The sequence below is a fragment of the Entelurus aequoreus genome, linkage group LG26 (assembly GCF_033978785.1).
Source record: "Entelurus aequoreus isolate RoL-2023_Sb linkage group LG26, RoL_Eaeq_v1.1, whole genome shotgun sequence".
NCBI lineage: Eukaryota > Metazoa > Chordata > Actinopteri > Syngnathiformes > Syngnathidae > Entelurus > Entelurus aequoreus.
The window spans coordinates 35,419,307-35,446,497 of record NC_084756.1 but is presented as its reverse complement, the minus strand read 5'-3'; the positions used below and the strand labels follow the sequence as shown (position 1 = coordinate 35,446,497).

General features: G+C 39.4%; 1 protein-coding gene across 5 annotated transcripts in view; it reads left to right on the top strand.

Annotated features, from left to right (window-relative positions):
* ccdc71 (coiled-coil domain containing 71) overlaps positions 1-27,191 on the top strand; it is a 113,409-nt gene that overhangs the window by 75,989 nt on the left and 10,229 nt on the right. Inside the window, exon 1 of one of the 5 annotated variants that reach the window (XM_062037628.1) lies at positions 1,028-1,168. The exons of 2 other annotated variants lie outside the window; for them this stretch is intronic. The gene's annotated coding sequence lies outside the window, so the exon portion shown is untranslated. Of the gene's footprint in view, positions 1-1,027; positions 1,169-1,191; positions 1,373-23,686; positions 23,707-27,191 lie in introns of those variants that run through there. 2 more of the 5 variants (XM_062037630.1, XM_062037631.1) reach the window with 2 other exon arrangements.

Here is a 27,191-nt window from a genome sequence, read left to right as displayed (position 1 = left end):
TTCAAGACAGTCGCAAAATGCTGTCTGCAAGACTTTTTAATACAAAGACATATATTTTGTACATTATTCGCCTGCTGTACTGCGCCTTCATAAGGCTACAACTTACAAGGACCAGGCTACTAGGGGTCAGTCTGCTTTCTTTTGGGGTTTTTTGCCGGACATTCCAGTATTATTTACCCGTAATCTTGGTATTACTTTCCTTATTAGGTTATTTTGCCACCTCCCCTTTCTCTGTTTAAACTCTCCTTTGTTGTACTTAAACAATACATGTAGCCCTCAAATCTCTCAATATTTTATACACTAACACTTGATCTTGTTGTTGAAAACTTCCGCGTCTCTTTCTTAGTAGCGCGCAGGCTAAGCTAACTAGCAAGCTAAGCTAAGCCTGAGAAGCTTTAAAGTTCACTGAGACGAGTCTGACGCAAATAATACTTTTTCGTTTTTTCACACGATATGCGAATAAGTAAAAATGCGTAAATTAAGGCTTTAACGCCGACTTCCAAGCCACAACGCTCGTTAAATGCTTTTTCTGTCAATGCTGTGTTCGCTGTGAGCTGGTTTGTTTTCAACGAATTCCCGGTTGCTAGGGGATTGGTAGGCGGAAGTGACGTAGGTCCGCCCTCACCCATTGTGAGGTTTTAGTATTAGTGTTACTAAAAATAGATATACCTGGGGGCCGGTATATCTATTTTTTTCTTTAAATGTGGCCCCTGAGTCAAAATAATTCCCCAGGCCTGTATTAGAGTAAAAAGTAAATACAATATTTGTATAATGTTGTCAGGAAGAACGTTAGTTAGCTTCGTACGAAAATAGTCATAAGCTCCGCCCACCACACATTAGTCACGCCAACCTTAGTGTCAGGTTTCTAACTTTGTTGTTATTTTTTTAGCTTTTTTATGGTAAACGTGCACCTAAGTTTGCTAGGTTTTTTGCACAGTATTTGCTTTTATGGTTCCATGAGTGGATTCGGTAGCATTTCCACGTATATTTTCGCTGTCGCGCCGGCTCCCCACCCCCACCCCTTGGCCGCCTCATGCCCCGCCCCTTCTCCTTTCTCCCCGGCTGGCTCCGCCTCTCCCGCCCGTTCCGTCAGCCACTCGGCTCTCGTCGCAGCCATTTTACCGAGGAACGTCTGCGCGCCGGAGGACGCCGAGACAGCACTTGAGAGGTAATTGTGCCACCGGCCGTCTGCTTTTGCTTGTTCGCTCGACCCGACGCGCCGCCCGTTCGCCACCTCGGCGGTACGAGGAGCGGCGGGCGGAAGGACGGGCTGGCCGGAGCTACAGCGGCCGTCTCGGCTAACATTGACCGCTCAGACGGAGCAAATATTACCGAGCCAGCGTACAAGTCCGGAGAAACGCGACGCCCATCGGCAAGTCGTTCAAAGTTGGAATTGGGGATGTCGGAGTGGCGTGTCTGCGTTTATATTATTCTCTACTTTAATGGCGGACCTTGAAAAATAACAGTGAAGGCTCGTTGGCGCCCCCGAAAGGGGGCCCCCGAGAGCACTTTAAATAGCAACTAGCTAGCCTTTGTGTTTGTTTTTTGAAAAGCTCACACTGCAGTTATTGGATATAAAAAAACAATACTCTAGTTGAATTAATACTCTGTTTTTTTTTATTATGCTATACCAAATATTTTGACTCGGGGGGCCAAATTGAGAGAAAAAAAGTGTGTGGGGGGCCCAATGTGTATGTGTGTTTAAATTATATATACACATTTAGTTGTAAAAATCATACATACAAAAATACAGTATGTGTGTTTGGGTCCCTTTTTTAATACCAAAAGTCACGATGTGTGATAGAATTTGAAAACAGTTGTGACAGACTACCTAAACAAAGTTTTTTATACTGAACGGGACACCAAAAATGTCCATTAAAGTAAGGAAAGTGGGATTTACCATATTAACTACGAGCAGTAAAACACTGAATATCAACATATGAACATGGCTCCTCTTTTACTTCTCAGGCCAGCTCATCGATTGACATCTTTTACAATCAAGCAAAACACAACAAAAATGTAACAAACGGCAAAATATTTTGTCACTTTTACGCAGAAATGTTGTAGTAAAAATTTGCTTCCGCATCTGTTCCTGACACATGCGTTTGGGGCTGGCTGCTCTGAAAACAAACCCGCTTTGTACCTCGTCTGAGCTGCTGTGATGTAGATTAGTGTAATAACTTGTGTAACACTCAAAAGCGCAACTTTCAACCATTATTATTTACGGTCATTTAAAAACAGCACTGCACATCATAATGGCGGCTACAGTTTTGATGTTAAAGGTGTAAAAAAAGTACGTAGAACGTCCGGCGGGCCGGATTTGAAAATCTTAATGGGCCGCATGTGGCCCGCGGGCCGTATTTTGCCCAGGTCTGCGCTACACTATCCACTTAAAGGGGCCCTATCATGAATAAAACATTAATACTCTAGTTGAATTAATACTCTCTGTGTTTCAAAGCTGTTTTTTTATAATGATATACCAAATATTTTGACTCGGGGGGCCAAATTGAGAGAAAAAAAGTGTGTAGGGGGCCCAATGTGTATGTGTGTTTCAATTATATATACACATTTAGTTGTAAAAATCATACATACAAAAATACAGTATGTGTGTTTGGGTCCCTTTTTTAATACCAAAAGTCACAATGTGCGATAGAATTTGAAAAAAGTTATGACAGACTACCTAAAAAAAGTTTTTTTTACTGAACGGGACACCCAAAATGTCCATTAAAGTAAGGAAAGTGGGATTTACCATATTAACTACGAGCAGTAAAACACTGAATATCAACATATGAACATGGCTCCTCTTTTACTTCTCAGGCCAGCTCCTCGATTGACATCTTTTACAATCAAGCAAAACACAACAAAAATGTAATAAACAGCAAAATATTTAATCACTTTTACGCAGGAATTTTGTAGTAAAAATTTGCTTCCGCATCTGTTCTTGACACATGCGTTTGGGGCTGGCTGCTCTGAAAACAAACCCGCTTTGTACCTCGTCTGAGCTGCTGTGATGTAGATTAGCGTAATAACTTGTGTAACACTCAAAAGCGCAACTTTGAACCATTATTATTTACGGTCATTTAAAAACAGCACTGCACATCATAATGGCGGCTACAGTTTTGATGTTAAAGGTGTAAAAAAAGTACGTAGAACGTCCGGCGGGCCGGATTTGAAAATCTTAATGGGCCGCATGTGGCCCGCGGGCCGTATTTTGCCCAGGTCTGCGCTACACTATCCACTTAAAGGGGCCCTATCATGAATAAAACATTAATACTCTAGTTGAATTAATACTCTCTGTGTTTCAAAGCTGGTTTTTTATTATGCTATACCAAATATTTTGACTCGGGGGGCCAAATTGAGAGAAAAAAGTGTGTAGGGGGCCCAATGTGTATGTGTGTTTAAATTATATATACACATTTAGTTGTAAAAATCATACATACAAAAATACAGTATGTGTGTTTGGGTCCCTTTTTTAATACCAAAAGTCACGATGTGTGATAGAATTTGAAAACAGTTGTGACAGACTACCTAAAAAAAGTTTTTTATACTGAACGGGACACCCGAAATGTCCATTAAAGTAAAGAAAGTGGGATTTACCATATTAACTACGAGCAGTAAAACACTGAATATCAACATATGAACATGGCTCCTCTTTTACTTCTCAGGCCAGCTCCTCGATAGACATATTCTACAATCAAGCAAAACACAACAAAAATGTAACAAACAGCAAAATATTTTTTCCAGAAATCTGTTGTAAAAATGTGCTTCCGCGTCTGTTCCTGACACATGCGTTTAGGGCTGGCTGCTCTGAAAACAAACCCGCTTTGTTCCTTGTCTGAGCTGCTGTGATGTAGATTACCATAATAACTTGTGTAACACTCAAAAGCGCAAATTTCAAACATTGAAGTACTTAGTTCAAGATTTACGGTTATTTAAAAACAGCACTGCACATCATAATGGCGGCTACAGTTTTGATGTTAAAGGTGTAAAAAAAGTACGTAGAACGTCCGGCGGGCCGGATTTGAAAATCTTAATGGGCCGCGTGTGGCCCGCGGGCCGTATTTTGCCCAGGTCTGCGCTACACTATCCACTTAAAGGGGCCCTATCATGAATAAAACCAACTTCTCTTACCTATTTGTACCTTCTGTTGTGCATTTGGGATCTGCATTAGTCCAGGAACATTTAAAATCAAAACGTGGAGATATTTATAAAATAATTATACCTTCTCATCTACTTCCTCCAAACTGTCCATTTGGAATGGGCACAATTGGTGACGTCAACGATAGGTTGTATTCAGTCACGTGACTTTTGAACGGAAGTAAACACTTTGGAGTGTTTGGGCCACCAACCCAACATGGCTACTGTGCAGCGAGGGGCCTAGATCTTACCACTAAAAGCAGATAGGAGCAAAATGGAATCCACCCCCATACGTTATCAAAAATATTTGTCGCGTGATCTCAAGGATTATCCGTTGGCCGCATTCCCAGACACGTTGGAACTATCTGGTGATCCAGACATCATTTTACACCACAAAACAGATGAAAACTTGGAAAAGCGCACGGGTCTACTACTTCTTTGTGCGTGGCTGCATCAAGGAAATTGGTATCGAGAATCTCCCGGATAAATATGCATCGTTTTTGCTCGGGTAAGTTTGCATTTCATGATTTAACTTTGCGTCTGCAGCCATGTTTGTTGCCTTATTGTTATTGCACGCTCCGTTTACTAGTACGCATGTTTTTCCCCTGTCTTTATCAAAATATAACTGTAGACCTCAACGTTGTGTATTTGCTAAAAGCTTCATTTATGATTGCTGCTTTTGTTAAAAGCTTGATTCTTTTAGGTTTTGCTCACATTTGACTTTATTTTAACTCGCCGATTTGGTTAAACACTTGTAGCAAAATTTTGTTTAAATGTGGAACTGCACTTTTTCAAAAACATTTTGCCTATCTTTCACATCTATTAGGAGAGACAAGAAGACAAAAGTTGTTTTTGCATTCTAACATGCAAAAATAGTCTTGCTCTGGGTGTCTAGCGGTGCAGCTAATGGGAGCAATCAATTATACAGCTAAATCACTTTAAAATGCATTAAAATAATCGTCAATACTTCATTTACGTTCCGCAACCAGTATAATAACCAAGCTGTGGCGACATTGTAATAGTAAAAGCGAACACTGAGGAACTCTTTCTAGCGTACGTACATATCAGCTCGCTGACAATAAACTTGGGTAAAACGGAATCCATCCTATTTGGGTCCAAAATCCATCTTAAAAAAAAGTCAGTGACTTCACTATAAAAGTGGGTGACATTGTTATCACCAGGAAAGATGAGGTCACCTACCTAGGTCCCATTCTAGAGGCTAATCTTTCCTGTGATAAGATGGCAACCAAGGTAATCAGAAAGGTCAACCAACGAACGAGATTTCTCCACAGAATCTCCTCTCTGGTCAACAAAAGCACCTTGAAGATTCTAGCGGGAACTCTCGTTCAACCCTTTTTCGATTACGCCTGCACCTCCAAAACCCTCAAATCTAGACTCCAAACATCCCAGAACAAGCTAGTCAGATTACTTCTAGACCTCCACCCCAGATCACACCTCCCTACTACCCACTTCTCCTAAGTGGGCTGGCTCAGGGTGGAGGACAGAGTAAAACAACTTGCACTGAGCCTAGTCTATAAAATCCGCTACACCTCTCTGATACCGAAGTACATGTCAAACTACTTCCATAATGTAATGACCGCCATAACCAGAACACCAGGGGGAGCTCCACTAACCACGTTAAACCCAGATTCCGATCTAACAAAGGTCTTAACTCATTCTCCTTCTATGCCACATCAATATGGAATGCACTCCCAACAGGTGTAAAAGAAAGTGCATCTCAAACCGCACTAAAAGAACACCTCCAGTCAACTTCAACCCTTGACTAACACCCTCCCCCCTCCACATCATACCTCCCCGGATTTTAGATAACCAAATGTAAATAATCAAATGTACTGTATTTTTCGGACTATAAGTGGCTCTGGAGTATAAGTCGCACCGGCCGAAAATGCATAATAAAGAAGGAAAAAAACATATAAGTCACATTTTTTGGGGAAATTTATTTGATAAAAGCCAACACCAAGAATAGACATTTGAAAGGCAATTTAAAATAAATAAAGAATAGTGAACAACAGGCTGCAGTGTTTCCCACACATTCATTTATTTGTGGCGGCCCGCCACGAAAGCATTACATCCGCCACAAATAAATAAAACACATTTTTTATTTTATTTTATTTATTTATTTTTTTGTCCTGTCCAGCTTCTCAGGCAAATCATATAGTTGATGTAGATGCCCACATAGGCTGTTCCGATTTACTTTACAAAAGAGAAGTGTAGGATACTTCTCTTGTTGCCTTATTTATATTTGACCACTACTATTTTCTGTTTATTTGTTACTGACTGTGGCAGGACACCTCTGCCTCTGTTTCACTTTATGTTGCTGGTAAATAATATGGTTGTAGTAGTAGGCTAAAGTTAAATTATTTAGTATGCACTAATTAAAGGGGCAGAGCTTTAAGAGACATTTTAGCTTTTATATTTTATAAGATATATTTTTTGTAAGAACCACAATTAATAAATATATTTCAGTGAATAACTTATTGTTCAAATCTGTATATAAATATGTACATAAAGTGTTGTAATTATATTGTAAAATGGATGGATGGATGGATGGATGGCCGTTTAAAACAAAACTGTTATTATTAATTAGTAAGTATACATTTTTTGAGCCTTTTTAGAGAAAATCATATCATTGTTGTAAATTATGCAAATTACTCGATGTCGTTGTGACCACGCCCCCACCGCCACAGGTATCTTGGCAGTTTATGGGAAACACTCGGCTGAATAAGTGTACGTTATATGAGGCATAAATAACCAACTGAGAAGGTGCCTGGTATGTTAACGTAACATATTATGGTAAGAGTCATTCAAATAACTATAACATATAGAACATGCTATACGTTTACCAAACAATCTGTCACTCCTAATCGCTAAATCCCATGAAATCTTATACGTCTAGTCTCCTACGTGAATAAGCTAAATAATATTATTTGATATTTTACGCTAATGTGTTAATAATTTCACACATAAGTCGCTCCTGAGTATAAGTCACACCCCCGGCCAAACTATGAAAAAAACTGCGACTTATAGTCCGAAAAATACGGTATATACCTGTTCTTATGCTTTCTGAACTCACTATGTTCTCTGCTCACTGTACATATCCTACCAAGTCAGACCTACACTTTTCCAATGTCCATTTCTCTGATGATGCAATTGTTGATGACTGAAGTGCTGATATCAACCAAACCCTCCTCATCCCATCCCCGGATTGTAAATAATGTAAATAATTCAATGTATATACTCTGATGATTAACTTGTGTGATGACTGTATTATGCTGATAGTATATATTTGTACCATGAATTGATTTACGTGGACCCCGACCTAAACAAGTTGAAAAACTTATTCGGGTGTTACCATTTAGTGGTCAATTGTACGGAATATGTACTGTACTGTGCAATCTACTAATAAAAGTTTCAATCAATCGGCATGCTTTGGCATTAGCCAGAAAGAGATAAGCTAGGTTCTACGTCAACACGAAACGCGTTTGTGTTTGTAATGCGATAAGGCACAAATCTGTACTGAAAGACAAACATGAACAATCATATTACAGTATCTGTTAATTATTAGTCCACATTTCGTGTTTTGTTTGTACACAGCTAGCCATATGTCTTTCATGATACATGCATAGGGTACTGTGTATATCATAATCAATATAAAGTGTGACTCACTCAATGGACAGTTGTGCGTTTGGTCCGGGTATGTTTTTTTACGGTTTATTTGGGTAAGCGCTCCATTTATGTCGAAAAAAGCATGGCTTCAAGTTCCACATTTTGCAGTTTTGAGGTTTCTTTCACTTCACTCTTCCTTCGTGCGGGCTTCTAGAAGCAGTAGTTCATCCTCAGTATATTTAGCTTCAAAAAGATATGGTTGTGTATCCTCATTTGTCCAAAAATAGTTGTCTTTGTTGTTTGTTACTGAATCTGTTATGGTTAGAAGACACACACGCCTTGGTTTCCGGAAGTAAGACACACAGTTGTTGCCAGAAGTTGGAAGTGCGCTGCTATGGAAATGGAAATAAATGCGCTGAAAAATTCTGTCCCGGCACTGATTAAAATGATCAAAATATGGTAAATATTGTGAACGATAGGCAAAATTCCCCCCAAAATGCAGTTCCACTTTTAGGAACTCCAAAAGAAGATAAAATACAAATTATGTCAATAACTTAAATGGGAAATACTAAACGTTAAAAGTATATCAAACAAACCTTTAGCTAAGTGACCACTGCAAACTTGTGCGTTCTTTGACTCTGTCTTCTTGGTCTGGAGTGTGTGTGTGTGTGTGTGTGTGTGCTACTTTTCTCTTCGTCTTTTGTAAAATCTTGACATATTTTGTCCTTTTTGCAATTTGGACGGTCCCAACAGCCTAAAACAACGCAAGTATAGGGCATTTTTCTTCGAGAAAGCGTTCTGGGCGCCATTTTGCCTATCACAACAGGCGCTTGCTGGCCCACCACTTCGAGCCTTGCATAGTTAAGGAGCTGGACGTGACGTCAGGTGAATACATCCTTTTGGGCACATCATCAGCAGATTATGCGTATATGATATAAATCCACCCAAACTGCATTGCGGGCGTCAGACATGCGCGCGCATCTGTAGTTTAGACCAGTGTTTTTCAACCACACTAGTGTGCCGTGAGAGATTATCTAATTTCACCTATTTGGGTTAAAAATATTTTTTGCAAACCATTAATTATAGTCTGAAAATGATGTGTTGTTGTTGAGTGTCGGTGCTGTCTAGAGATCGGCAGAGTAACCGTGTAATACTTTTCCATATCAGTAGGTGGCAACCGGTAGCTAATTGCTTTGTAGATGTCGGAAACAGCGGGAGGCAGCGTGCAGGTAAAAAAGGTGTCTAATGCTTAAACCAAAAATAAACAAAAGGTGAGTGCCCCTAAGAAAAGGCATTGAAGCTTAGGAAAGGCTATGCAGAACAAAACTAAAACTGAACTGGCTACAAAGTCAACAAACAGAATGCTGGACGACAGCAAAGACTTACTGTGGAGCAAAGACAATGTACATCCGAACATGACAGGACAATCAACAATGTCCCCACTAAGAAGGATAAAAACAACTGAAATATTCTTGATTGCTAAAACAAAGTAGATGCGGGAAATATCGCTCAAAGGAAGACATGAAACTTCTACAGGAAAATACCCAAAAAAGAGAAAAAGCCACCAAAATAGGAGCGCGAGACAAGAACTAAAACACTACACACAGGAAAACAGCAAAAAACTCAAAATAAGTCACGGCGTGATGTGACAGGTGGTGACAGTACACCTACTTTGAGACATGCTTGGTTATGGTTCAAAGTCATATCCAACAATTGCGACAACTACTCTTTACTCTCAACTGAGGTACGTTTTTAATGATTTCTGCTGGTGGTGTGCCTCCGGATTTTGGCTCAAAAAAGGTTGAAAAACACTGGCTTAGACGACAAAATGGCCAGGTTACGACTCAAAGAAAAACATGCTGTTATTGGTTATGTTGCCCAACTCAGGGTGAGGGGGCGTGGTGAGGAGAGGTTAATTTGCATATCATAACTCCGCCTCTCAGAACGAGCTGTTTTGAAAGGGAGAAAAAAGTGGTTAGAAAATAGGTCCGAAAAACAAAATCTTTGCAGATTTTTCTACCTAAGAACCACAATTGCATGTTATGTAGACCACAAGGTGGTGTTTTAAATGTAGAAAAAAAAATCATGATATGAAGTTAAAGTACCAATGATTGTCACACCCCCAATTCCAACCCTTGATGCTGAGTGCCAAGCAGGGAGGTAATGCGTCCCAATTTAATATGACCCCTTTAAGTGATGGAGTCAGTCACAGGACAACTAGGCCACCTACTCAGTGGCCTAGTGGTTAGTGCAGTGGTTCTTAACCTGGGTTCGATGGAACCCTAGGGGTTCGGTGAGTTGGCCTCAGGGGTTCGGCGGAGGTCAAAACACACCCGACTCATCGTGTAAATACAAACTTCTCCCTATCGGCGTATTACCGATACAGCAACAGCTGACTGATTTGCAGGTGTGTGATTTGTTGTGAGTTTATGCACTGTGTTGGTTTTGTTGTTTGAACAAGGTGATGTTCATGCAAGGTTCATTTTGTGCACCAGTAAAAAAAACATGGTAACAATTTAGTATGGGGAACATATTCACCATTAATTAGTTGCTTATTAACATGCAAATTAGTAACATATTGGCTCTTAACTAGTCAGTAAGTACTTATTAATGCCTTATTCGGCATGACCTTATTATAACCCTAACCCTAACCAAATAACTCTAAATTAAGTGTTTGTTAATTAGAATATGTTCCCCATACTAAAGTCTTACCAAAAACATATAACTTTGTCTTGAATTTGAAAAAAAAAACATTTTATTTTTCACTAAAGAAGGGTTCGGTGAATGCGCATATGAAACTGGTGGGGTTCGGTACCTCCAACAAGGTTAAGAACCGCTGGGTTAGAGTGTCCGCCCTGAGACCGGTAGGTTGTGAGTTCAAACCCCGGCCGAGACATACCAAATACTATAAAAATGGGACCCATTACCTCCCTGCTTGGCACTCAGTATCAAGGGTTGGAATTGGGGATTAAATCACCAACAATGATTCCCGGGCGCGGCCACCGCTGCTGCTCACTGCTCCCCTCACCTCCCAAAGGGTGATCAAGGGTGATGGGTCAAATGCAGAGAATAATTTCGCCACACCTGTGTGACAATCATTGGCACTTTAACATGAACATGTAATTGTTGTTTTTCTGTAAGAAAAATGGTTGATGGAATCGTCCAATCAGATTGTTTTGATGTCATCTCTATTGCGTGTATTCCGCCAAGGGATTTCTTCCCAGAAGTGAAAACCAGTGGTGGTCAACCAAGCCAACCAAGATGGCTGTCGTACACAACCAAGCCAAGATGGCTGTTGTCCAGCAAGCAGCGTGCGCACTATCTGGGCCTATATATTCCTGCTAAAAGCAGATGTCAGCAAAAAATCCAACTATGCAATGGAATAAAATCCTAAAAAAAAGATTTTTCGCGTGATAAAGGATTATTCGTTGGTGGAGTTCCCAAACTTATCGAACTATCGTGTGCTACACGACAAAACAGATGAAAACTTGTAAAAGCATAGAGGTCTACGACTTCTTTTTGTGTGGCTCGATCAAGGACATTGGTATCAAGACTCTCCTGGATTAATATGCATTGTTTTTGCTTGGGTAAGGTTACATTTCATGATTTAACTTTGTGTCTACTACCATGTTTTGTTGCCTGCACTGCTGTTGCATGCACCGTTAAAGAGTACACGTGTTTTACTATAGATGTCAACATTGTGTATGTGCTGAAAGCTTCATTTGTGATCGTTGCCTTTGGTAAAAGCATAACTTGGGTTTTGCTCACATTCTTGTATTTAGACTGGCCAAGTTGGTGCTTTACGGAACTCTTGTAGCAAAAATGTGTTTTAAGTAGGGGTGTAACGGTACGTGTATTTTTATTGAACCGTTTCGGTACGGGGGGTTCGGTTCGGAGGTGTACCGAACGAGTTTCCACACGAACATATTAAGTAGCCGCCTCCGCTTCCTTCTGTCTCTGTCAGTCCTCTACACAGCACCCAGCATTGTCCCACCCACACAACCATCTGATTGGTTACAAACAGAGCGGTAACAGCCAATCAGCAGTGCGTATTCAGAGCGCATGTAGTCAGTGCTTAGCGTTTAGCAGGTAAGCATCAGGCAGCGGACTCTCCCCAAATTATAATAAACACCTCCCAATCAACTACTAGTAACATCACTATGAGCGTTGACGTTCTAGAAATATAAAAGGCAGCTCAGCTCGCTCGCAGTCCTGGCTTGAGGTGAAGGCTAATTAGCTTTTAGTGTAACGTTAGCTCATTTTGCGGTGTGTGTGTGTTATGGACAGCAAAGCCCTGTCTGTCTGTCATTTCACTTTACCTTTTTCTGTGTTGATTGAGCTGTGTTGAAGCAGCAAAAAAGGACATTATGTTAAATGAAGAGTTTCTGTCTCTGATAGTTGATATAATAATGTAAGTGCATCATTAAGCCTACATGAACTCCATGGTGTTCAGGGATGAATAGTCTCTCCTATTGCTATTGTACCCTTTTTTCAGCTATAGTTACATGAATCATTAGTAATGCAGCAGCCTAGTTTTGAATGGCAGGGTCCCTGCTATCACATGTTGATAAAAATATAACATTTGTATAATAAAAATCAACTACAGGCTTCCCAAATGCTGTAATAAATTAAGCATGATGAGTTGACTTGAAACTGTTTAATGTTGCACTTTTTATATGTAGAAGAAAAGTTTTGTCATTGTATTTAATCTGAGCAACAACTTGAGGCAGTTTAATGTTGATTAACGTGGGCAGAATTATTATAGTGTTCACAATGTTAAAAGGATAAAGCCATTGTTTACAAATTTGGTAAATAAATAACCAAAAAATGTATATTTTGTTGTTTTCTTACTGTACCGAAAATGAACCGAACCGTGACCTCTAAACCGAGGTATGTACCGAACTGGAATTTTTGTGTACCGTTACACCCCTAGTTTTAAGAAATACAAATAATATCGAGTTAATACTTAAATGAGAAACACTAAACGTTAAAAGTATATCAAACAAAACGTTAACAAAGTAATCACTGCAAACTTGTGTATTCTTCGGTTCCCTTGTACTTTTTTTGTCGTCTTTCATAACTCTTCCGCCATTCTTGGTTGCCTTTCGAGGAACTCTGAATAAAGGTTTATTGTTTTGGCGATTTAAACTGTTTGTAAAGCGAAAAACAACGCAAGCATAGGGCATTGTTCTTCAAGAAAGGCTAAATGGTCCCTTGTACCCATTGAGAACAGATTGGCTCGACCACCATGCGTATTCAATCAGCCGGACGTGACGTCCTTTTGTATCCAACCAACAGACCCTTTTCGTGTGACGTCATACAACTTTGGATTTTGAAGATGGTTGCCACATTTTGGGTGAAGTAAACCGAGCGTGACAAATATGCATTTAAAGGCCTACTGAAAGCCACTACTAGCGACCACACAGTCTGATAGTTTATATATCAATGATGAAATCTTAACATTGCAACACATGCCAATACGGCCGGGTTAACTTATAAAGTGACATTTTAAAATTCCCGCCACACTTCCGGTTGAAAAACTCCTTTGGATATGATTTATGCGCGTGACGTCACAAAATCCCATCGACCCGATACAAAAACCTCTTGTTTTCTTCGACAAAATTCCACAGTATTGTGGACATCTGTGTTAGTGAATCTTTTGCAATTTGTTTAATGAACAATGGAGGCTGCAAAGAAGAACGTTGTAGGTGGGATCGATCGGTGTATTAGCGGCTAAGTACAATACTTACAGCAACACAACAAGGACTACTTACTACGCCTAGCCGATGCTTGCCGCCAAACCCACGGATGAAGTCCTTCGTCGTGCCGTCGATCGCTGGAACGTAGGTGAGCACGGCTGTTGATGGGAAGATGAGGGCTAGCTGGCGTAGGTGGAGCGCTAATGTTTTTATCATAGTTCTGTGAGGTCCGGTTGCTAAGTTGCTAAATTAGCCTGGCATTGTTAAGCTTTGCCAGGCTGAGAATTTTTAACCGTGTAGTTACATGTCCATGGTTTAATAGTATTGTTGATCTTCTGTCTATCCTTCCAGTCAGGGGTTTATTAGGGTCCGCACAGGACCTTTTCAAAAGGAATCCCAAAGGGAGTCCTTTTGCAATGGGACGAAAGGACCCTATTGAAATTGTAAGGTTTTATTATTATTCTTTCTTTATTATTCCGCACGGTCGCGCACTACTTTGCCCCCCTTAACATGCTTCAAAACTCACCAAATTTGACATACACATTAAACCCCGGGTACAGCACACTTTAGTGGTAAAAAAAATACCAAAAATCAACATTGCTCTCTAGCGCCCCCTAGGAAGAAAAATGCCTCTAACTCCCACTAGGAAGGTCGTAGAGACATGAAACAAAAACCTGTATGTAGGTCTCAGTTAGACCTACAATTCATAATTTCACTTCTTCGGGCGAAAACCAACAGGAAGTTGGCAATTTCCCCTTCAAGACAAAAAATGACTAAAAACACTCATTTTTGATTTTTGAGCTGTAATTTGACCCCCTTGAAATACTTCAAAACTCACCAAACTTCTCACACACATTAAGACTGGTGGAAACTGTGATCTAAAAAAAAAACCGAATCCCAAAACTCAAAATTGTGCTCTACATAATTTTTGGAAAAAAAAGAGAAAAAACTGCTCCTCAGAGGAAAAATCGGACAAAACTGCTTGTAACTTCCGGTAGGAACGTCGTAGAGACATGAAAAAAATACCTCTACGTAGGTCTCATTTAGACCTACATTTCATACATTGACACCCTTCAGCAAAAATCAACAGGAAGTTTGTTATCTCCATTTCAAAACAACATTTTTGTACCAAACGGTCACCAAACATCAAACGTTATCTCCTCTGAGCGCGTTTGTCGTTTCCGCTTCAAACTGCTACAGGAGAGAGATTGAACCCTTCTGATTAAAAGTTGACGACGGATAATGATTAAGTGCTACCGTTTTGATTTTACGAGCCTTCAAAGACCCGCAGCACTGATGCTGCTACGGTGCCAAAAATGACAACGAAACTGCGATTAGACCTTCTTTGGCCTCAATACACACAATAGCCTATAATGACAATGTGAACTCAGACACAACTTCCTCTAACTCCCAGTACCAATATCGTAGAGACACGAAACAAAAACCTCTATGTAGGTCTCACTCAGGACTACCAATGGACTAAAGTATTGGACACCTAGGACTAGCACCTGCCAGAAGGCGGACCCGACCAATGCTGCTTGCAGCTTTAATTTCTTTTGTTTCTATCTTCATTTGAGAACGATGCTATCACGTTAGCTCAGTAGCTAAGTGTGTCACCGATGTATTGTCGTGGAGATAAAAGTCACTTTAAATGTCCATTTCGCGTGCTCGACTCTCATTTTCAAGAGGATATAGTATCCGAGGTGGTTTAAAATACAAATCCGTGATCCACAATAGAAAAAGGAGAGCGTGTGGAATCCAATGAGCCAGCTTGTACCTAAGTTACGGTCAGAGCGAAAAAAGATACGTCCATCACTGCCTCTCTAGTCCTTCACTGTAACGTTCCTCATCTACGAATCTTTCATTCTCGCTCAAATTAATGGGGTAATCGTCGCTTTGTCGCTCCGACTCTCTCGCTCCATTGTAAACAACGGGGAATTGTGAGGAATACTAGCTCCTGTGACGTCACGCTACTTCCGGTACAGGCAAGGCTTTTTTTTATCAGCGAGCAAAAGTTGCAAACTTTATCGTCGATTTTCTCTACTAAATCCTTTCAGCAAAAATATGGCAATATCGCGAAATGATCAAGTATGACACATAGAATGGATCTGCTATTCCCGTTTAAATAAAAACAAATCATTTCAGTAGGCCTTTAAGTTGAAAACCGTTCACTCCTATATTGTTGGTTTCTCCCACGAAAGTGGGCGATGTAGGGCATTGTTCTTTTGGCTTCAAGCTGTCATCAAGAACCAATGCGAGAAAACGGAGCAACTGTTGACTAAAAGGCGACAACTGTGGCTGTCTCGTATCAGTAGAGCCGATCTAATAGCAAATTTATTCCTCTGTCAGAATGTGCTCTGAGCATTTTGTCAATGGTAGGTATAGGTTAAAGTTGAATGTTTTATTTAAGGGACATTTAGCATTGTTAGCTGGCTAGGACGCATACAAGTTAGCTTCTGTTGTTGTTGTTGTAATATCTCAATCAGAAAGTCTAGCCTAATTGTGGCATAATTTGTTTTTGTTATGCCGGTTGTAGATTTTGTTGTCATTTGTAAGGCCTATTGCATGTATGATGTTGGTGCAGGTATCAACATACCATGCTTGTTAATATAATATGGGCTGGAATTTATTTTGGTATTTCTAATAAGCTACATGCGACCACTATCATTACCATTATTGCCAGGAAGATCGAGAAGAGAAAATATTTAATGATATCTGGGTCGGTAGAGTTTACATTTCGTTGCTCTATTTCCTTTTTGTGACCGTATTGTCACTCATCCCACATTTATCATCATACCGCTTTACCGAAATCGCATCAAACCCTCTCCAGTTGCTTAACAAAGACTTATTAGCCATAATTAGTCATTGTTTAATCGTATTTGTTGTGTTGCTGTGCGAAAACTACACCCATCCAGTATGACTGCTGTTGTGAGTGTCCGGATGACGTCATGTGATTGAAAACAGTCTATACTACTTACCACCCCTAGGTGGCATATGTTCCTACTATCCAAGGATTACTTTGCTATCAGCTTATGGCAAATCTGTTCATGGCGCTTCAGCATGGCAAACGCAGAGCAATCTAATCTGTTGATGCAAGTCTCGACGACACAAATTGCAATTTCGATTCACACTAACATGCAATCTAACTTATAAATCACAATGATTTTTTAAGATTTTGCCGAACGAGCGGTGTCAGAAACACACTGTGCTACTAAGGAGTGGCGCTGCATTGTCACATGACAGTCGACACTTCCTCCTTTGTCTTTCTGGCGAGCCTTGCCGACAAAGGCGAGTTAGAGGCAGTGGTTCTCCACGTTGAATCGCTGACTATCATTCATCAGCTTGTGTGAGGATTGATGACAATAATTGATTGACTTTCCCTTTGACTTGTCTGTATGTGCATGAATGTACTGTCGAGTACCCGTGCTATATATTTGGCATGATAACTTATTTAGTCTTGACTAATTTTTGTTAAAAGAAAATTACATTTTGGGGATTTTTTTAAATTTTTGCTCATCTAAAATCCCTGTGTGAGACAAAGGTTATTCAGATTATTTTGTTAAATCCGATGTTTTTATGTAGTCATTCACTTTACCAAAAGATTTTGGAATGTAAACGGAATGGGTCTTTCACCTAGTTGCATTGTGCACATGTCATTGCACACTCTGAAGTGTTTACTAAAGATGGACTGATATGGTTTTTTTCATAGCCGATGCCGATTATTATTAGTGACCTAGGCAGATAACCGATATTAATTTACAGTAAGAGTGACAAATTGGCGTACAAATATAGAATAAATCTATTAGAAACTCCCAACACTTTGTTTAGATATCTGAAGCATGTTTATTTAAAAACAAACAAAAACTGCAGAGTTCTTTGGCACAGTAGAATCTCTTATAGAGTAAAATATAATGGAATAAATAAATAGCTCCCTGAAGTATTGTATACTTGAAATAGTTTGTATCCTTGTCACACAGACAGGCAAAAATAATTTGAATCCCTTAAATTCGTCAACTGTGATTGATGGAATGATTCCAAATTCACAAGTGCTGATAATAACAAATATTATACTTTATTTCAAAATGTAAAATGTTTATTAAGACATTGTCAAGTAGCGATGTGAAGTACAAAACGGACTGTACAGATCATCATAAGCATTATTTCAGTTAGAAATATCATAGGTTAGGCTTTTTTCCACCAAAAGTTCAAGAACTCTTAAGTTCCTGGAACGTCTAGTTCCTGGAGCTAAAGGTTCTTTAAAAAAGTCTGTTTTGTGTTTCCACCGCATTTCACAGTTCAGGGTAGTTTTTACCCATCAGGCTGATGACGTATGGTGGAGTGGTTTAGTATATTGCTACATTAAAGGCCTACTGAAACCCACTACTACCGACCACGCAGTCTGATAGTTTATATATCAATGATGAAATCTTAACATTATAACACATGCCAATACGGCCGGGTTAACTTATAAAGTGACATTTTAAATTTGCCGCTAAACTTCCGGTTCGAAACGCCTCTGCGTGTGACGTATGCGTGTGACGTAGCCCGGCGAACACGGGTATGCCTTCCACATTGAAGCCGATACGAAAAAGCTCTGTTTTCATTTCATAATTCCACAGTATTCTGGACATCTGTGTTCGTGAATCTGTTTCAATCATGTTCATTGCATTATGGAGAAGGAAGCCGAGCAAGCAAAGAAGAAAGTTGTCGGTGCGAAATGGACGTATTTTTCGAACGTAGTCAGCCACAACAGTACACAGCCGGCGCTTCTTTGTTTACATTCCCGAAAGATGCAGTCAAGATGGAAGAACTCGGATAACAGAGACTCTAACCAGGAGGACTTTTGATTTGGATACACAGACGCCTGTAGAGAACTGGGACAACACAGACTCTTACCAGGATTACTTTGATTTGGATGACAAAGACGCAGACGTGCTACTGTGAGTATGCAGCTTTGGCTTTTTTTTGCGTATGTACGTAACTTTTTTTAAAATATATAAGCTTTATGAACCTTGGGTTAGGTGAACGGTCTTTTGGGCTGAGTGATTGTGTGTGTTGATCATGTGTTTGAATTGTATTGGCGTGTTCTATGGAGCTAGGAGCTAGCAGAGGAGCTAGGAGCTAGCATAACACGTACCGTACCGTACGTGCGCGTCACGTACGTAACTTTTTAAAAATATATAAGCTTTATGAACCTTGGGTTAGGTGAACGGTCTTTTGGGCTGAGTGATTGTGTGTGTTGATCGGGTGTTTGAATTGTATTGGCGTGTTCTATGGAGCTAGGAGCTAGCAGAGGAGCTAGGAGCTAGCATAACAAACACGCAGGTGTTATTATGCAGGATTAATTTGTGGCATATTAAATATAAGCCTGGTTGTGTTGTGGCTAATAGAGTATATATATGTCTTGTGTTTATTTACTGTTGTAGTCATTCCCAGCTGAATATCAGGTACCGTGAGTATGCAGCCTTGGCTGCTAAACATTCGATAACTTGACCGTATGTGCGCGTCACGTACGTAACTTTTTAAAAATATATAAGCTTTATGAACCTTGGGTTAGGTAAACGGTCTTTTGGGCTGAGTGATTGTGTGTGTTGATCAGGTGTTTGAATTGTATTGGCGTGTTCTATGGAGCTAGGAGCTAGCAGAGGAGCTAGGAGCTAGCATAACAAACACACAGGTGTTTTTATGCAGGATTAATTTGTGGCATATTAAATATAAGCCTGGTTGTGTTGTGGCTAATAGAGTATATACGTCTTGTGTTTATTTACTGTTGTAGTCATTCCCAGCTGAATATCAGGTCACCCCCGGCTCTCACAGCATCTTCCCTATCTGAATAGCTTCAACTCCCCACTAGTCCTTCACTTGCACTTTACTCATCCACAAATCTTTCATCCTCGCTCAAATTAATGGGGAAATTGTCGCTTTCTCGGTCCGAATCTCTCTCACTTCATGCGGCCATCATTGTAAACAATAGGGAACTTTGCGTATATGTTCAACTGACTACGTCACGCTACTTCCAGTAGGTGCAAGCCTTTTTTTTATCAGATACCAAAAGTTGCAATCTTTATCGTCGTTGTTCTATACTAAATCCTTTCAGCAAAAATATGGCAATATCGCGAAATGATCAAGTATGACACATAGAATAGATCTGCTATCCCCGTTTAAATAAAAAAAATTCATTTCAGTAGGCCTTTAATACTATGTACATAAACAGACAATATTAGGTCATATTTCTTTTACTAAAGTGTGAGTAAATGAAATACAAAGCAATAACATACAAAACAATATGATTTAAAAACAAAGTGTACCGAATTGTTCATGAAAAGTCAGGCTTTTGTAGTCCGTGTCCAACAGTCAGAAAGTCGTCATCTTAGTAAATGATGAATTCATGAGGGTCAGGCGATTCCTTATAGTCCCATTTGTGCTGTAAATAACAATATATGAATAATAAATGTAAGTGTTTATCTGATGCCAACATAAAAAATGCATCAAATTTAGCGTTAGCTTTTAGCTACTTTTACAGCATGTAACAAAATATAAAGTGAATGTTTTGTGTGATTTAACTTTGCTCCACTTGTGTACTGCCTTCTTTATTTCACATTTATTCAACAAAGTCTCATGGTAAGCAGCTGAGGTCTCCGATTCGAGTCCGGCCGAATACTTCATACTCCTCTGTAAATACTTTTAAAAGCTACTGTCCACTTCTAAAATGTTTGTAAATAATAAACCACATTCAACTGCAAATAGCTTAAATATTTTGACTGAGTAAAAACACTGCAAGATAGTTCCCTTGATCTTTAGCACACAGATGCCACACAAAAGTTCCTGCAAATCAAAAGTTCCTTTTGTTGTTCTTTCTTTCCGTTGTCAGGTTTGTTGTAATAGGAAAACACAAGAAATTAGAAATAAACAAGTCGTCCTTGCATACTCAGTAATGAAGGTCGTGTGTTCGAAAAATAAGTTTGTGTTCAACCAATCAGCGGTCGACAGCGCAGCTCTCTCCCTCGAAAGTTCCAGGAACATTCCAAAAGTCTCGCGCAGCTGACAGGAGCTAAAAATAGTTCCTGTAGAACAAACATTTCCAGATAGTTTTTGGTGGAACTTTATTTACCCTGGTAAATGGGAAAGTTCCTGAAAAAGTTAATGCAGTAAAAAATGACCTATTACTAACATCTTTATCAAGGAATGTTCATTATTCGCATTTTGTTTGATGCATTATTAGGCAGCCTACACACCAGTGGCGTGCGGTGAGGTTAATGTCTGGTGAGGCACTGCATCATCACAGTCAGATTTACAAACATATGAACCCTAAATAGTATCTTATTCACCATGTGATTGGCAGCAGTTAACGGGTTATGTTTAAAAGCTCATACCAGCATTCTTTACACAACTGTAGCACACAAAAAAGCACATTTAATTAAAAAAAACATTGTTATGGTCTTACCTTTCTTGCTGGACAGCCTTTGCGTGTGTACCATGCCGTTTGAAAAGAACGGGTCTTCTGTCCCGAAGTCAAAAGCAAACCTTTTAGCTACGGCGTTGGTATACCTTTAATTATTACCTCCTGCTTCGATTGAAAGTCCAGTTTAGAAAACTTTTTTATTTTACATATGTAATCCTCCATGTTTTTAATAAAAGTCCAGGCTAGAGGAAATAAACAATCGCTTGCAAACTTTTTTTTTCTTTTTTCTTTTTTTTCTTCTGCGGCCGAGGAATGATCTCTGGGATCACTACCGCCCTCTACCACCAGGAGGCCGGATTACTGCGAGCCTCAACCAGTACGTCTTTTGCAGCAGATTTATGAATGCTCAGCACAAGAAATACGTTACACACATACAGTTGTTGACAAAATACACTGTACATTATATACCTCAGCTAACTAAACTATGCCATAGTTTAGTTAGCTGATATAATTCATATAGCAATACAGTCTCACTGCACAGCAGCTCAGCAGTTAGCCGAGTCATTGTGCACAATCCATGTTGAGGCACAAATCAGTGACGTGTCTCAACTGGCTGCTGATCACCGCACCGTCTCTTCTCAGCATTTGAACGGCAAATGTGAAAATAAAAATAATCTAAAACTGGTGAAGTTAAATGGAAAATAACTTTAGTATAATCACTGGATACATATAACAATTTAATTATTATTTTTTTCTTTTTACATTTTTTTTCTTTCCATGATGGCAGGTGAGGCCCCGCCTCTCCTGCCTCTAGTGACGGCACGCCACTGCTACACACACACACCCACACGTAAATATTGTGCCATATACAAAGTATTTCAGGGATACAAATCTCGCACGACTAACTGCTTTGCTTCCCTGCAGCCTGTTGTGTGGCATATCCTCTTTGTGTGTGCCTGCAATAAAACTAGTTTGAGTTTTTTCATCGCTCTCAATCACACAAACAAGCTTCTACTCTAACATCCTGTTTCAATATCCATAATTTGATTCACAGACATGTAAGATCGACACGCTAGCAGCTGCTGCTTATGTTTATGAAGTGTTTACGGTATTCTGCTCATAGTAACGTTAGTAGTAGTAACATGTAGAGGACTGGGATGTTTATTACAATTTTGGGAGTTTTATGTGTATACGTACCTTCGACATATCGCACACCCACCGGAGTTCACCGCCACATTTTTCTCTTCGCCGTGTGTTTTAGAATGAGGAGCCTGCAAAAGACATTGGCTGCATATAGTGCGTGGTTTGCGTAACCAATCAGATGGCGCCATGTGCGGCACAATACTGGAGACACCGTCCCGGCTGCATTTGAGCCAAAATAACCAGTTTTAAATGGGCCCACCGGATTTAAAAAACATAACAAGGATATGTTAGGTGATTGTTACATATAAAATGATAGTTATGGTGGTAGAGGCAACTACTACGATTCATTATCAATAATCAGGCAGACGTACGACCCAAAGCTTGAAGAGTACTCAAGGCACCGGGACTGATACGGAGAGGTCCAAGACATATAAAGAGGTCATCAATTAAGAGAGAGACTTTCACCTGCACATTGTCCTTACATATACCTGTAATAACTGGATTGGCTGCTAAGTGCTATTGACAGAGGCTCAATGACAATAGCAAAAAGCAATGGGCTGAAAGGGCAGCCCTGCCGTGTAGGACTATGGAGGCAAAAGTATTGAGATTAAATATTATTTGTCCTGACCGAGGCCACTGGGGATGAACAGAGAAGCTTAACCCACGAGAAAAAAATATTTCCTAAGCCGAATCTCTCCAGTACATAAAATAGTTTCCTGGGGGAGTTTTCTGAGGTTAAAATGTTAAAATCTCTACGGGAGAGAAGGGCACCAAAGTAATAATGCATTTATTTTTCCTAAAATATTTGAGAGTTACAGGCGACTGGCTGATCAAATGTCAGTCACCCTCTCACTCACTCTTACTGGTTTTCACATGAGTCCACTGTCTTTTGGTTGCCCCCTGGCGGTTGGCTGACTGTTGGTTGTGAAAGTGCTTGAATTGATATGCAGCGGTGCCTGCTTTTTAAATGTTAATATCGCCAACGATCACCCTCGTTAAATTGTAGCGGCCAAAATCGTGATCACGATAAAAATTTGATTAATTGTGCAGCCCTAGTGTTGATTGCATATTAAATTAAAGTTTAAAGATTAGTTTCACATTTGAAGTTGAATTGCTGTTGGAATGGACTTTTACACAATATTCTATTTTTTTTAACTTTCACCTGTATAATGGAAATGACTGAGTGAAAATCTGGTGGAAGAAAAATATGTAACTTTTCTCTGACTTTTATCTGATTATTAATCGATTAATCGAAGTAATAATCGACAGATTAATCGATTATCAAATTAGTTGTTAGTTGCAGCCCTAATATACACACACACACACCCATATATATATATATATATATACACACAGACATTCCCATACACACCCACACACACATATATATATATATGTGTGTGTGTGTGTGTGTATATATATATATATGTGTGTGTGTGTGTGTGTTAGGGGTGTAACGGCACATGTATTTGTATTGACCCGTTTCGGTACGGGGGGTGTCGGTATGGGGGTGTACCGAACGAGTTTCTAAGCTAAAGTCTTAACAAGCTGCTTTGCTTCTTCTGCCTCTGTCTCAGCACCCAGCATTGTCCCACCCACACAACCATCTGATTGGTTACATACAGAGCGGTAACAGCCAATCAATAACAGAGCGCATGGAGTCAATGCTTCAGCGTCGAGCAGATAGGTGTTTAGCAGGTGAGCATAAGGCAGCAGACTCTCCCCAAATGATAATAAACACCTCCCAGTCAACTACTAGTAACATCACAATGAGCCTGTTGACCTTCTAGAAACTTAAACTGCAGCTCAGCTCGCTTGCAGTCCTGGCTTGAGGTGAAGGCTAATTAGCTTTTAGCGTAACATTAGCTCATTTTGCGGTGTGCGTGTGCGTGCGTGTGTGTGTGTTACGGACAGCAAAGCCCTGTCTGTTCAGTGTTTCCCACACATTCATTTATTTGTGGCAGCCCGCCACGAAAGAATTACGTCCGCCACAAATAAAAATAACATTTATTTTATTTTTTATTTTTTTTGCCCTGTCTAGCTTCTCAGGCAAATCATATAGTTGATGTAGATGCCCATATAGGCTGTTCAGATTTACTTTACAAAAGAGAAGTGTAGGATACTTCTCTTGTTGCCTTATTTGTATTTGACCACTACTGTTTTCTGTTTATTTGTTACTGACTGTGGCAGGACACCTCTGCCTCTGTTTCACTTTATGTTGCTGGTAAATAATATGGTTGTAGTAGTAGGCTAAAGTTAAATTATTTAGTATGCATTAATTAAAGGGGCAGAGCTTTAAGAGACATTTTAGCTTTTATATTTTATAAGATATATTTTTTGTAAGAACCACAATTAATAAGTATATTTCAGTGAATAACTTATTGTTCAAATCTGTATATAAATATGTACATAAAGTGTTGTTTTTATATTGTAAAATGGATGGATGGACGTTTAAAACAAAACTGTTATTATTAATTAGTAAGTATACATTTTTTTAGGCTTTTTAGAGAAAATCATATCATTGTAGTAAATTATGCAAATTACTCGATGTCTTGGTGACCACACCCATAGCCACGCCCCCACCGCCACAGGTATCTTGGCAGTTTATGAGAAACACTGCTGTTATTTCACTTTACCTTTTTCTGTGTTGATTGAGCTGTGTTGAAGCAGCAAAAAAGGATATTATGTTAAATGAAGAGTTTCTGTCTCTGATAGTTGATATAATAATGTAAGTGCATCATAAAGCCTACATGAACTCCATGGTGTTCAGGGATGAATAGTCTCTCCTATTGCTATTGTACTATTTTTTTTCAGCTATAGTTACATTAATCATTAGTAATGCAGCAGCCTAGTTTTGAATGGCAGGGTCCCTGCTATCACATGTTGATAGAAATATAACATTTACATAATAAAAATCAACTACAGGCTTCCCAAATGCTGTAATAAATTAAGCATGATGAGTTGACTTGAAACTGTTTAATGTTGCACTTTTTATCTGTAGAAGAAAAGGTTTGTCATTTTATTTAATCTGAGCAACAACTTGAGGCAGTTTAATGTTGATTAACGTGGGCAGAATTATTATAGTGTTCCCAATGTTAAAAGGATAAAGCCATTGTTTACAAATTTGGTAAATAAATAACCAAAAAATTTCTATTTTGTTGTTTTCTTACTGTACCGAAAATTAACCGAACCGTGACCTCTAAACCGAGGTAGGTACCGAACCGAAATTTTTGGGGAATTTTGCCTTTCGTTCACAATCATTATGAGGAGAGAAGACAATTATTGTTTTTGCTTTCTAACATATAAAAATCGGCTCGTTCTATGTGGCTAGCAATGCAGCTAATGGGAGCAATCAGTTCTACCTCTAAATCACTTTTTAAAAATGCATTCAAAAACCATCAATACTTCATTTATGTTCCGTAACTTGTATAATAACCAAGCTGTAGCTACATTGTTATTGTAAGAGCAAACACTGAGGAACTCTTTTTCTATCGTAGTAACACATTGGCGTTACGGCTGGGCGATATGGCCTATGTCCCCCCCTTCTTAATAGAGGCATAACTTAATTCATTATTTTTGGTTGGGATTTTTATTTCAGTGCAAAAAAACTAAGTATATACTGTATTTAAAAAAAAAAAAAAAAGTTTAAAAAAAATCATTATGGACTAGACTCACACTATTATGTTAGATCCACTATGGACTGGACTTTCACACTATTATGTTAGATCCACTATGTACTGGACTCTCACTATTATGTTAGATCCACTATGTACTGGACTCTCACTATTATGTTAGATCCACTATGGACTGGACTCTCACACTATTATGTTAGATCCACTATGTACTGGACTCTCACTATTATGTTAGATCCACTATGTACTGGACTCTCACTATTATGTTAGATCCACTATGTACTGGACTCTCACTATTATGTTAGATCCACTATGGACTGGACTCTCACACTATTATGTTATATCCACTATGTACTGGACTCTCACTATTATGTTAGATCCACTATGGACTGGACTTTCACACTATTATGTTAGATCCACTATGGACTGGACTCTCACACTATTATGTTAGATCCACTATGGACTGGATTCTCACACTATTATTTTAGATCCACTATGTACTGGACTCTCACTATTATGTTAGATCTTCTATGGACTGGACTCGCACTATTATGTTAGATCCACTATGGACTGGACTCTCACACTATTATGTTAGATCCACTATGGACTGGACTCTCACATCTGCGGTCCCCTCCAAGGTTTCTCATTGTTATCCCATTTGGGTTGAGTTTTTCCTTGCCCTGATGTGGGATCTGAGCCGAGGATGTCGTTGTGGCTTGTGCAGCCCTTTGAGACACTCGTGATTTAGGGCTATATAAGTAAATAATGATTGATAAACATTGAATTTGTTTTATTTTATTTATTTAACTTGGATATTTAAAAGTTGACAATCCATTTGCAATTAGGGTTGTACGGTATACAGGTATTAGTATAGTACCGCGATACTAATGAATCATATCCGGTTCTATACCGCCTCTGAAAAGTATGCTTATGTTGACTCCATAAACACTGCAGCTGCACACTTTTACTATCTACTGTATTAGTAATTTGCTCTTTTATTTCGATTAATGCCATTTGTGTTGAGTTGTTGGCTCTATCTGTATTGGTTCTCCGTGAACCTTCCACTTTTATTTAGGAATTTGTGCAATCTGTCAATGACTGTGGCACGGTGGCCTGTAGTTCTGCTTGGTCATGTATTTCTAGGCTATAAACTCATGCTATGCTATGCATCTATGGTGTTTTGCTCATCAAGGTTGAAAATGTCAATATTGATGTTCCACATAACGGGGACGGCGTGACTCGGTTGGTAGAGTAGCCGTGCCAGCAACTTGAGGGTTCAAGGTTCGATCCCAGCTCCTGCCAACCTACTTACGTCCGTTGTCTCCTTGGGCAAGACACTTCACCCTTTCGCCTCATGAGTGGTGGTTAGCGCCATCAGTGTGTGAATGTGTGTGTGTGAATGTGAAAATAGTGTCAAAGCGCTTTGAGTACCTTGAGGGTAGAAAAGCGCTATACAAGTATAATCCCAGTGTTTCCCACACATTCATTTATTTGTGGCGGCCCGCCACGAAAGAATGACGTCCGCCACAAATATTTTTATTTATTTATTTA